This window comes from Erythrolamprus reginae, chromosome 2 (assembly GCF_031021105.1).
Source record: "Erythrolamprus reginae isolate rEryReg1 chromosome 2, rEryReg1.hap1, whole genome shotgun sequence".
Lineage (NCBI taxonomy): Eukaryota > Metazoa > Chordata > Lepidosauria > Squamata > Dipsadidae > Erythrolamprus > Erythrolamprus reginae.
The window spans coordinates 29,756,276-29,768,529 of NC_091951.1; the positions used below are offsets into that span (position 1 = coordinate 29,756,276).

Genomic DNA, 12,254 nt, shown 5'->3' on the forward strand with positions numbered 1-12,254 from the left:
AGGACAAAGTGGCCAGTGGGATAAAAGGGGAGGTGCCTGTCGCGCTCTTCCAGTCTAGGAAAGAGCACTCGTTGGTTCAGCCGCTTCAGGCATTGGAGGGAAGTTCTGGCGGAGCGATTTGAAGCTTTTCTTCCCAGGCGCAGAAACTCTTGATCAGCCCCGTTTCTCCCTTTTCCTAGAAACCTGGGCAGTCGGGCCCACGCGGACTCTTTTGGGCTTGTTTCGGCCCCACTCGAGCAGGAAAGCAGTCTAGGCCCCGGGGTCTCCAGCGATGGACGGCGCTTCGTTCAGCCCAGAGATCCACCGGCGGCGCTTCCGCGGTCTCGATGGCTGCCGCCAGGAGGCCGAGGAGCCCCGAGAGCTTTGCAGCCGCCTGCACCGGCTGTGCCGTCAGTGGCTGCGGCCGGAGAGGAGCAGCAAAGGGGAGATGCTGGACCGGGTGGTGCTGGAGCAGCTGCTGGCCCTGCTGCCCCCGGAGATGGCGGGCTGGGTGAGGGAGTGCGGAGCCGAGAGCTGTTCCCAGGCGGTGGCCCTGGCCGAAGGCTTCCTGCTCAGCCGAGCCCAGAGGGAAGAGCCGCGGGAGGGGCAGGTGAGCTCGGGATGGGGAGGGGAGAACCGGGGGTCGCTCGAGGTCTGCAGTGAACTGCTAATAACAAAGAGAGATTGAAGGCTTTCGATCTTGATCAGGTCAGGATGAAACTGCAGAACTTCTTGCACTCTACAGTCAACAGAATTAGCCTCCTGACTGCCTGAATTGGGAGATCTAACCCTCTCCGAATCTTTTTATTTCTTGAAATAGTTCTTTCCTTCTAGAGGTAATTCTGAGAGAGAAGAGAATTCAACCCTAATTTGATCCAATAAATAAATAAATAATAATGATGATAATAATAATAATAATAATAATAATAATAATGAAGTGAATGTAGTATTTGTGTCTATCTGAATAGTTCTTCCTTACGGGAATACTTGTGATTTCCATAACAATTCTGTTAGTTATTGAAACAGGGCTCCTTAAGTCCAATACCAGCTGAAATGACAAGCATTTGCCCAGAACTAGAAGCCACATGGAGAGCAGAATCCCCAAGTTATTTTACTTTTATTTGGGTTGTGAAAATACAGGTACAGAGGCAAAAAGTAAGGCAAGCGAACTAATAAAGCAGATCATAAACCAGACTCTTCTGTCAGGTGCAGTGGCCTTTCATGAGGGAGATCCCTGCAGAGGTCCAGCAAAGAGCAGAGCCCTCCAGCCCTTCTCAGGAGCTGTTTCATAGGAGGATCCAACTGGGGCCTCCTTGCCAGGTAAGTGCAAATTCCTTTCTAGGCTGCAGTAAAAGGGTGGGTAGAGGGCTCTGGCAGTGGCTGATGAGACAATCTGCTAAGTTGTAAGGAGCGGCCCATGGGATGCGAACAAGGAGCCTTGAAAGCAAGGAGAGGCAGCAGCAGCCCTTTTCTATCCCGTCCCCACCGATGGATTGATGGATTGATTGATTGGTAGATAGATGATGGACAGATAGATTGATTGGTGGGTTGGCTGGTAGATAGATGATGGACAGATAGATAGGTTGATTGATTGATTGATTGATTGATAAGATAGATGATGGATAGATACATAGATATATGATAGATAGATGGATAGATTAGATGATGGATAGATGATAGATTGGTTGATTGATATATAGATAGTTGATGGATAGATAGATGGATGGATGGATTAGAAAGATAGATAGATGATGTATGGATAGATAGATAGATAGATGGATGGATAGATGGATAGATGGATAGATAGATAGAGGGGCGTGGAGAACTCGGAGCAGTTTCCCCCGGACAGAGAAGCCGTGCAGGGTTGCTGGGGCTGCCGAGGATCAAGCACAGGGAGGATAAGCGGCGGCTGAATTACGACTCCGGGCTGCTACTTCAAATGGCCCCTGCTTCTTTTGGGGAGACGAAGGGGAGCGCGTGGCTGTCCCCGCGTGCTCCAGAGGAGGGGATGAAAGTTGGCATCTTTTCAAGGGAGCCTTGTCTGAAGCTGAAGTGCCAGGATTCTCCCTTGCCGCCATCTCAGAAACCTTTCAAGGAGGGTGGATGCCCCGTTGGTTGACAAGTCGCCAGTCAGCTTTCCACGCGTGTCTTTCCACCCACGAGGCTCCTTCCGGGCAGCCTGTACTGTCTTCCCCCCCCGCCACCAAACAAGGATCCGAATGCCGGCGATAATTAGGCAAAAGGGGTGAGTTTTGGGCTTACACGCTTTATTCGCTTTTACATTGATTCCTATGGGAAACATTATTTCACCTTACGAACTTTTCTACTTACAAACCTCATCGGGGAACGAACTATGTTCGTAAGATGAGGTATCACTGTACTTTAATATTGCAGACTTGCAGTATTATAAGTGATGTTGATATATAATTTTTTATTATATATCAATTTTATATAAAATTTTATTTTATTATAATATTGGATACGTTTTCAATGTTTTTTAATTCATTTTAAATTTTTATTATTGGATTTGTAATACATTGTGTTATTATTATGTTGTGAGCCGCCCCAACTCTTCGGACGGCATACAAATTTAATAAATAATAATAATAATAATAATAATAATAATTATTATTATTATTATTATTATTATTATTATACTTTTAATTAAGTGGGTACATTGAATAAACATAACATTGAGTTTCAAATAAATCCTTAGAGGGAACCTTATAGCCATTTGAACTTGGTCTTTCATTCCTCGGTGTGTTGAAGATTGTTCTTGAGTTGTAAACAAGAGAACATTTGCAGGGTTAAATGTACAGTATTAGGCAATGTGAAATTTAGAAATTATTTAAAAATTGTTTGGTGAAAAGAGTTTAATACAGTACTTCATATTTTTTGGGAAGAGTGGTAAAAACTAGTTAGGTATGAATCCCATGAAGATAAAACCCTAAGCGATTTTTAAATAGCTACAGCGGTAAGACTGTTAGATAAGTGAATTGGGATTTATGGGTTCATTGTCAACATTTTAAAATAGGCTTTCAATGAGGGTGGAAGCCCCGTTGGTTGACAAGTCGCCAGTCAGCTTTCCACGCGTGTCTTTCCACCCACGAGGCTCCTTCCGGGCAGCCTGTACTGTCTTCCCCCCCCACCCCCAAACAAGGATCCGAATGCCGGCGGTAATTAGGCAAAAGGGGTGAGTTTTGGGCTTACACGCTTTATTCGCTTTTACATTGATTCCTATGGGAAACATTATTTCATCTTACAAACTTTTCTCCTTACAAACCTCGTCAGGGAACGAACTAAGTTTGTAAGATGAGGAATCACTGTACTTTAATATTGCATACTTGCAGTATTATAAGTGATGTTGATATATAATTTTTTATTATATATCAATTTTATTGTTAATGTAAATGTTTTTTTATTGGTTTTAAATTTTTATTATTGGATTTGTAATACATTGTGTTATTATTATGTTGTGAGCCGCCCCGACTCTTCGGACAGGGACGGCATACAAATCTAATAAATAATAATAATAATAATTATTATTATTATTATCATTATTATACTTTTAATTAAGCGGGTACATTAAATAAACATAACATTGAGTTTCAAATAACATGGATATTGTTGTCTTGGATGACATATGTGAAAAAAAATTCATGTGCTCAACATGTAAATGTGCCACTCAAACACTATATTTTTCCGCAAACACTAAAAAAAAACCCCTTAGAGGGAACCTTGTGGCCATTTGAACTTGGTCTTTCTCGGTGTGTTGAATATTGTTCTTGAGTTGTAAACAAGAAAACATTTGTAGACTTAAATGTATTAGACAATTTTAAATTTAGAAATTATTTAAAAAATTGTTTGGTGAAAAGAGTTTAATACAGTACTGTACTTCATATTTTTTGGGAAGAGTGCTAAGAACTAGTTAGGTATGAATCCCATGAAGATAAAACCCTAAGCGATTTTTAAATAGCTACAGCGGTAAGACTGTTAGATAAGTGAATTGGGATTTGTGGGTTCATTGCCAACATGTTAAAATAGGCTAAGAAAAACGTCTAGTGGATGGATCATGTTTACTTAGGAGTTTGCTAGCCTGGAAGATTCTGCTCCCTGAAATCTCTTTTCTGAGTTATTCTTGCCATTGCTGTGTTGCCATTCTACAGCCTGGATGCATCTAAGCCATGATTTGGGGAGCTATGGCTTCCCAGCCCCAAGACTATGTGGGAATGCAGGTATAAGTCCGCTTATGGCAAGAAAATATTTGTTTAGTTCCTTGTGAACCCATTTTGTGCAGTAAGAGAGAAAACGTCCAAGTCTTTCCTGGTAAAGTCTTTCAAAGAACATTTTCTTTCTCTATCAGGGATCTGGTTCATTTGAGGAGGTGACTGTGGACTTCACACTGGAAGAGTGGGAGCTGCTAGATTCTGGTCAGAAGACCTTGTGCAGTGATGTCACGTGGGAAGTTTTGAAGAATATCGGTAAGTCCAGGCTTTCCCCTGGCTTCCATTCATTGGAGGATTTCTTTTTCCGTGGAGGATGGTTAGCTATTTATCCTCAGATGCTTACGGTGATCGTCCCTCCTTAAGGCCTTGTGAGAAATACTCACTGTAGACTCTAAAAATGTCTTAGATATTTATGGCAGGGGCTGAACAGATTGACCAATCAGCACCAAAGCCTTAATATATTTCTTGGCGAAAAATTCTTTGTGTGTCATCAGAATGTCCTAGATTATGATTTATAGCCTTCATAACCTAGCTAGACACATAGGTGGTACCAAACCTAGTACACATGACTTTGAGTGGGGGAGGATCGTCACCATTCTAATTGTAACAGAAATATTTCTTTTCCTTTTCCAAGGAGATGATGTGCTGGAAAATGAGAATAGCAAGCAAGCAAGATTAAAGACAGAGGGGTGTGAAGTTGAACAAGTGATATTTGGTCATGAAGAGGACACAAGGAGACGAGAGAGGAACCACTCAGAGAATGGAAGCAAGAAGTCACCTACTTCTGTTCCTGTTGGAATTCCTAGCTTCCTGTCCCAGAAAGATATGGAAGGAAAGCAAAAGGAAAAATATGGGTGGAAAGAGAAAAATCCATTTGATTTACAAGAATGTGGCATAAACCAGACTGAAGGGGAAATGTATGAAAAATATATCAGTCATTCTTCCTCTCTTTCTTTACTAAAGGAACTATACAGCAAAAGGAAACCATACCCCTTGGTAAAATCTGGGAGGGATTCCAGGTGGAGCAGAGAGATGAAACACTGCATGGAGAGGGGAAAGAGATTCATTAAAAGGAGTAAACTTGTTCTCCACCAAAAGAGCCACGATGGGGAGAAATCACATAAATGTCTCATCTGTGGAAAGGCCTTTACTAATAAAGGAAATCTTAATTATCACCAAAGGATCCACACTATAGAGAAACCATATAAATGCCTCCAATGTGGAAAGACCTTTACTCGGAAAGGACATCTATATCGTCATGAAAGTATACACACAGAGGAGCGACCATATAAATGCATGGAATGTGGAAAGACCTTTAAAAGGAAAGGAACTCTTAATCGCCATGAAAAGATACATACTGGACAGAAACCATATAAATGCCTCCAATGTGGAAAGACCTTTACCCAGAAAGGACATCTATATCGTCATGAAAGTATACACACACAGGAGGGACCATATAAATGCAGGGAATGTGGAATAGCCTTTATAAGGAAAGGACATCTATATCGTCACGAAAGTATACACACAGAGGAGGGACCATATAAATGCAGGGAATGTGGAATAGCCTTTATAAGGAAAGGACATCTATATTGTCATGAAAGTATACACACAGAGGAGCGACCATATAAATGCAGGGAATGTGGAAAGACCTTTACCCAGAAAGGACATCTATATCGTCATGAAAGTATACACAGAGGAGCGACCATATAAATGCAGGGAATGTGGAATAACCTTTATAAGGAAAGGACATCTATATTGTCATGAAAGTATACACACAGAGGAGCGACCATATAAATGCAGGGAATGTGGAATAACCTTTATAAGGAAAGGACATCTTAATCAACATGAAAGGATACACACAGTGGAGTGACCATGTAAGGTCTCGGAGAAGGCGGATTCCATGACCGCCTTCTGTGGCACAAATCCCAGTGACCGATGAGGTCCCACTGAGTTGGTCTCCTTAGGGTCCCGTCGACCAAACAATGTCGGCTGGCGGAACCTAGGGGAAGATCCTTTTCTGTGGGAGCCCCGACCATCTGGAATCAGCTCCCCCTGGAGATTCGCTCTGCCCCTACTGTTCTCTCCTTCCGGAAGAGTTTAAAAACTCATCTTTGCAGCCAGGCGTGGGGCTTTTAGATCTTCCACCTGAGCAATGAATGTTTTAAGTATTGTTGAATGATAGGTTTTCTTTTTAATTGAATTTAATGGTTTTTTAAAATATACTACTAATTACATTCATATTATTATTCTGTTTTTGAATATGCTGTGAGCCGCCCCGAGTCCTCAGAGAGGGGCGGCATACAAATCCAAATAAGTAAATAAATAAATAATAAATAAATAAATATATATTCATGGAATTTGGAATCTCATATGCGCAAAAAAGGACATCTTAATCTTAATCGTTATGAAATAATATACACTGGAGAGAAACCATGTAAATGAATGGAATGCGGAAAGACCTGCAGATGAAAAGGACATCTTAATCTTCATGGAAGGATCTCCTTAAAAATTTCTATTGTTGGAACATTCACAACTGGAGGCTAGTTGTTCCACTTATTAATTGTTCTGTCAGGAAATTCCTCCTTAGTTCTAAGTTGCTTCTCTCCTAGTTTCGTTTCCATCCATTCCTTCTTGTTCTATGCTCAGGTTCTTTGGTTAATAATTTGACTCCCTCTTCTTTGTGGCAACCCCTGAGATATTGGAACACTGCTATCATCTCCTCTAGTCATTCTTTTCATTAAACTTGACACACCCACTTCCTGCAACCGTTTATTCATGTTGCTCTTCTCTGCACTCTTTCTAGAGTCTCAATATCCTTTTTACATCATGGCGACCTAAACTGAATGCAGTATTCCAAGTGTGGCCTTACCAAGGGATTATGAAGAGGCATTAACACTTCATGTGATTTTCATTCTATCCATTTGATTATGCAGCCTATAACCGTATTGGCTTTTTGGGCAGCTGCTGCTGCACACTCCTGGCTCATATTTAAATGGTTCCCCAGGAGCGTGGTAGCCCCTCAGATTGCCTTGGGCTACTTTTGGCCATCTTCGAGCAGGAGACCTAATGGAGGCCTAGAGATTTCCAGGGATAGAGGGCGCCCCCGAACCGGAGATTTAACTGGGACATTTCTGGGGTTGCTATTGTTGCCATTTCCCACCTTGTGGAGCTTGGCTGCCACCTGCAGTGAGTATGTGATCATTCGCTAAAGCCACAAAGAAGCAGCAAAGGGGAGATGCTGGAGGAGATCCTGGCACCAGAAATGGAGGGTGGATGGGGGACTTCCTGGACTGGCTGTGTGGGCCAACTCGGACCTCTTGGGCTGGTTTCTGCCGCCCTCGAGCAGAGAAGCCGTCCAGGCACCGGGGTCTCCAGGGATGGAGGACGCTTCGTTAATCCCGGAGATCCACCGGCAGCGCTTTCGAGGTCTGGATGGCTGCCGCCAGGAGGCCGAGGGGCCCCGGGAGCTTTGCAGCCGCCTGCACCGGCTGTGCCGTCAGTGGCTGCGGCCGGAGAGGAGCAGCAAAGGGGAGATGCTGGACCGGGTGGTGCTGGAGCAGCTGCTGGCCCTGCTGCCCCCGGAGATGGCGGGCTGGGTGAGGGAGTGCGGAGCCGAGAGCTGTTCCCAGGCGGTGGCCCTGGCCGAAGGCTTCCTGCTCAGCCGAGCCCAGAGGGAAGAGCCGCAGGAGGGGCAGGTGAGCTCGGGGTGGGGAGGGGAGAACCGGGGATCGTTCAGGGTCTGCAGTGAACTGCTAAAGCAAGAACAGATTGAAGGCTGTCAATCTTGAGCCGGTCAGAATGAAACTGCAGAACTTCTTGCACTCTGCAGTCAACAGAATTAGCCTCCTGACTCAATATTTGGAGAACTAATTTCTTCTTTGAATCTTTTTGTGTCTTGAAATGGTTCTTTCCTCCTGGAGATAATTGTAAGATAATTCAACCCTATTTCCACCACCAACAGTTTTGAGGGATACAAGAAGTTCTTGAATTTGACTAATAAGTCACAATTTCGTCTCCAACATCTCTTTTTCTTTCCTCAGGTTCAGAAATTGGGTCACTTTTTCCAATTCAGCTGATCATATCCAAATTACTAATTCTCAATCTCTTTATTACCTAAAATGTTACATTGCAACTGTAGCTGTTTTTTCAATCATTTCACAGAATATTATTTTCTAAAGTTAATGAAACAGTAGTATATCTCCGTACAGGCAGAATACTTGTGGTTTTCAGAGCAGTTCCATTAGCAGTTCGGCAACTCGGCTTTTTAAGTCCAACATCTATCTAGAAGTTCCAGCATTTACCCAGGAATATCAGCCACATGGAGAGCAAAATCTCTTACTTTGAGTCAGGTTGGGAAAATACTGGTACATGGGGAAAAAGTAAGGCAAGCAAACTAATCTGGTTCTGGTTCTCTGAAAGCAGATCATAGACCAGACGTTCATGGGGGAGATCTCCACAGAACTCCAGGAAAGAGGAGATCCATCCAGCCCTTCTCAGGAAATGCTTTTTAGGAGGATCCGACTGGGGCCTCCTTGCCAGGTAAGTGCAGGTTTCTTCTGAGAGCATTGGAGTAGAAACTCCATCTGACCATGAGCTCTTTTTCCCATCAAATGCTGAATCTGTGACCATTTGTCCCATCCCCCCCTAATGTGCTGTTGGATTACTCCCAGCGTTCAAAATTGTATTTGAGTTGCAAGCAAGAAAATATTTGTAGGCTTCATTGTATTAGACAATTTGAAAATTATAAATTATTAGAAAATTTGTTTGGTGGGAAGAGTTTAAGCAGCTGCAACAATAAGACTTCTAGCTAAATGACTTGGGATTTCTAGGCTCATTGCCAACATTTTGAAGCTGGCTAGGAAAACATTATTGTCGATATGTCATGTTTAATTAGGAGTTTGCTAAGTTATTCTGACCCAATGAGAAGCCCGGCAATGGTGGCTGTGTTGCCAATCTACATCCCCTATGCACCTCAGTCATGATTTGTGGAGCTACAGTTTCCCAGCCTCAAAGATGACAAGGAGATGCAGACATAAATCTGTTTCCAACGAGAAAATATGCGTTTAGTTCCTTGTGAACATCTTTTCAGACTATTTATTTATTCCAGACTATTTATGGGACCTCCTACGACATACCTCCCAGAGACCTATAAGAGCACACAGAGTTGGCCTCCTCCAGGTCCGTTGACTAACCAATGTAGGTTGGCAGGACTGTGGGGGAGGGCCTTCTCTGTAGCTGTTCCAGCTCTATGGAACCGACCACCCCCCGATGTCCGTACTGCTCCCACCCTACGGGCCTTACACAAGACCAGAAAGACCTGTCTTTGCCGGCAGGCCTGGGAGCCATGAATTGTCCATCTTTCATGGCCAAATTTTATTTTATGAATGGTGTGCATGTATAAGAATAAATAAATACCTACCAAGGTACATTTTCTTTATCAGGGATCTGATCCATTTGAGGAGGTGACTGTGGACTTCACGTTGGAGGAGTGGGAGCTGCTAGATTCTGATCAAAAGACCTTCTGCAGTGATGTCACATGGGAAGTCTTGAAGGATATGGGTAATGCGAGGCTTTCCCCTGCCTCCATTCATTGGAGGAGTTCTTTTCCATTGGAGGATGGCTAGCTATTTATCCTCAGATGCTTAAGGTGATCATCCCTCCTTAAGGCCTTGTGAGAAATACTCACTGTAGACTCTAAAAATGTCTTAGATATTTATGGCAGGGGCTGAACAGATTGACCAATCAGCACCAAAGCCTTAATATATTTCTTGGCCAAAAATCCGTTGTGTATCATCAGAATGTCCTAGATTATGATTTATAGCCTTCATATCCTAGCTAGACACATAGGTGGTACCAAACCTAGTACACATGACTTTGAGTGGGGGAGGATCCTCACCATTCTAATTGTAACAGAGATATTTCTTTTCCTTTTCCAAGGTGATGATGGGCTAGAAAATGAGAATAGCAAGCAAGCAAGATTAAAGACAGAGGGGTGTGAAGTTGAACAAGTGAAATTTGGTAATGAAGAGGACACAAGGAGACGAGAGAGGAACCACTCAGAGAATGGAAGCAAGAAGTCATCCACTTCTGTTCCTGTTGGAATCCCTATCGTCCTGTCCCAGCAAGATCTGGAAGGAAAGCAAAAGGAAAAATATGGATGGAAAGAGAAAAATCCATTTGATTTACAAGAATGTGGCATAAACCAGACTGAAGGAAAAGTGTATGAAAAATATATCAGTCATTCTTCCTCTCTTTCTTTACTAAAGGAACTAAACAGCAAAAGGAAACCACAACCCTTGGTAAAATCTGGGAGGGATTCCAGGCGGAGCAGAGAGATGAAACACTGCATGGAGAGGGGACAGAGATTCATTAATGAGAATAAACATGTTCTCCACCAAAAGAGCCACAATGGGGAGAGATCACATAAATGTCTCATGTGTGGAAAGGCCTTTACCAAGAAAGGAAATCTTAATTATCACCAAAGGATCCACACTGGGGAGAGACCATATAAATGCCTCCAATGTGGAAAGACCTTTACCCAGAAAGGAAGTCTTAATCATCATAAAAGGATCCACACTGGGGAGAGACCATATCAATGTATGGAATGTGGAAAAAGCTTTACAACGAAAGGACAACTTAATCGCCATGAAAGGATTCATACTGGAGAGAAACCATATAAATGCCTCCAATGTGGAAAGACCTTTAACCAGCAAGGAAATCTTAATTATCACAAAAGGATCCACACTGGGGAGAGACCATATCAATGCAGGGAATGTGAACAGAGTTTCATTTCCAACGCTCGTCTTATTTGCCACCAAATCAGCCACACTGGAGAGAAGCCGTATAAATGCCTCCAATGTGGAAAGACCTTTACCCGGCAAGGAAATCTTAATTATCACAAAAGGATCCACACTGAGTTGAGACCATATCAATGCATGGAATGTAGAATAACCTTTAAAAGGAAAGGACATCTTAATCAACATGAAAGGATACACACAGTGGAGCGACCATGTAAGGTCTCGGAGAAGGCGGACTCCAAGCCCGCCTTCTGTGGCACAAATCCCAGTGACTGTTGAGGTCCCACAGAGCAGGTCTCCTTAGGGTCACGTCGTCCAAATAATGACGGCTGGTGGGACCTAGGGGAAGAGCCTTCTCTGTGGGAGCCCAGGCCCTCTGGGACCAGCTCCCCCCCAGAGATTTGCACTGCCCCCACCGTCCTCTCCTTCTGAAAGAGTTTAAAAACTCATCTTTGGTGCCAGGCTTGCGGCTTTTACATCTTCCCCTTGACCAATGAATGTATTAAGTATGATTGTTGAATGATTGGTTTTATAGGTTTTCTTTTAAATTGAATGTAATGGTTGTTTTTTAATGTACTATCAATTGGATTCATATTATTGTTCTGTTTTTGTACATGGTGTGAGTCGCCCCGAGTCCTCAAACACGGGCGGCATACAAATCGAAATAAATAAATAAATAAATATAAATTCATGGAATGTGGAAACTCCTATGCATGAAAAGGGCACCTTAATCGTTATGAAATAATACACACTGGAGAGAAACCATGTAAATTAATGGAATGCCGAAAGACCTGCAGACAAAAAGGACATTTTAATCTTCATGGAAGAATCTCCTTAAAAATTTCCATTGTTGGAAGTTTCAACAACTGGAGGCTAGTTGTTCTGCTTCTTAATTGTTCTAACTGCAGGAAATTCCTCCTTAGTTCTAAGTTGCTTCTCTCCTAGCTTAGTTTCCATCCATTGCTTCTTGTTCTATGCTCAGGTTCTTTGGAGAATAATTTGACTCCCTCTTCTTTGTGGCAACCCCTGAGATATTGGAACACTGCTATCATCTCCCCTAGTCCTTCTTTTCATTAAACTAAACACACCCAGTTCCTGCAACCGTTTCTTCATGTTTTAACCCCCAGTCCCCTAATCATCTTTGTTGCTCTTCTCTGCACATATTCTAGTGTCTCAATATCCTTTTTACATGGTGGCAACCAAAACTGAATGCAGTATTCCAAGTGTGGCCTTACAAAGGCATAAAGAGGTG

The 12,254-nt window shown here is 42.9% G+C and overlaps 1 pseudogene; it reads left to right on the plus strand.

The window, feature by feature from the left end:
* Positions 1-572: 572 nt before the first annotated feature.
* LOC139159295 (zinc finger protein 420-like) lies at positions 573-11,689 on the plus strand (annotated as a pseudogene).
* Positions 11,690-12,254: the final 565 nt, after the last annotated feature.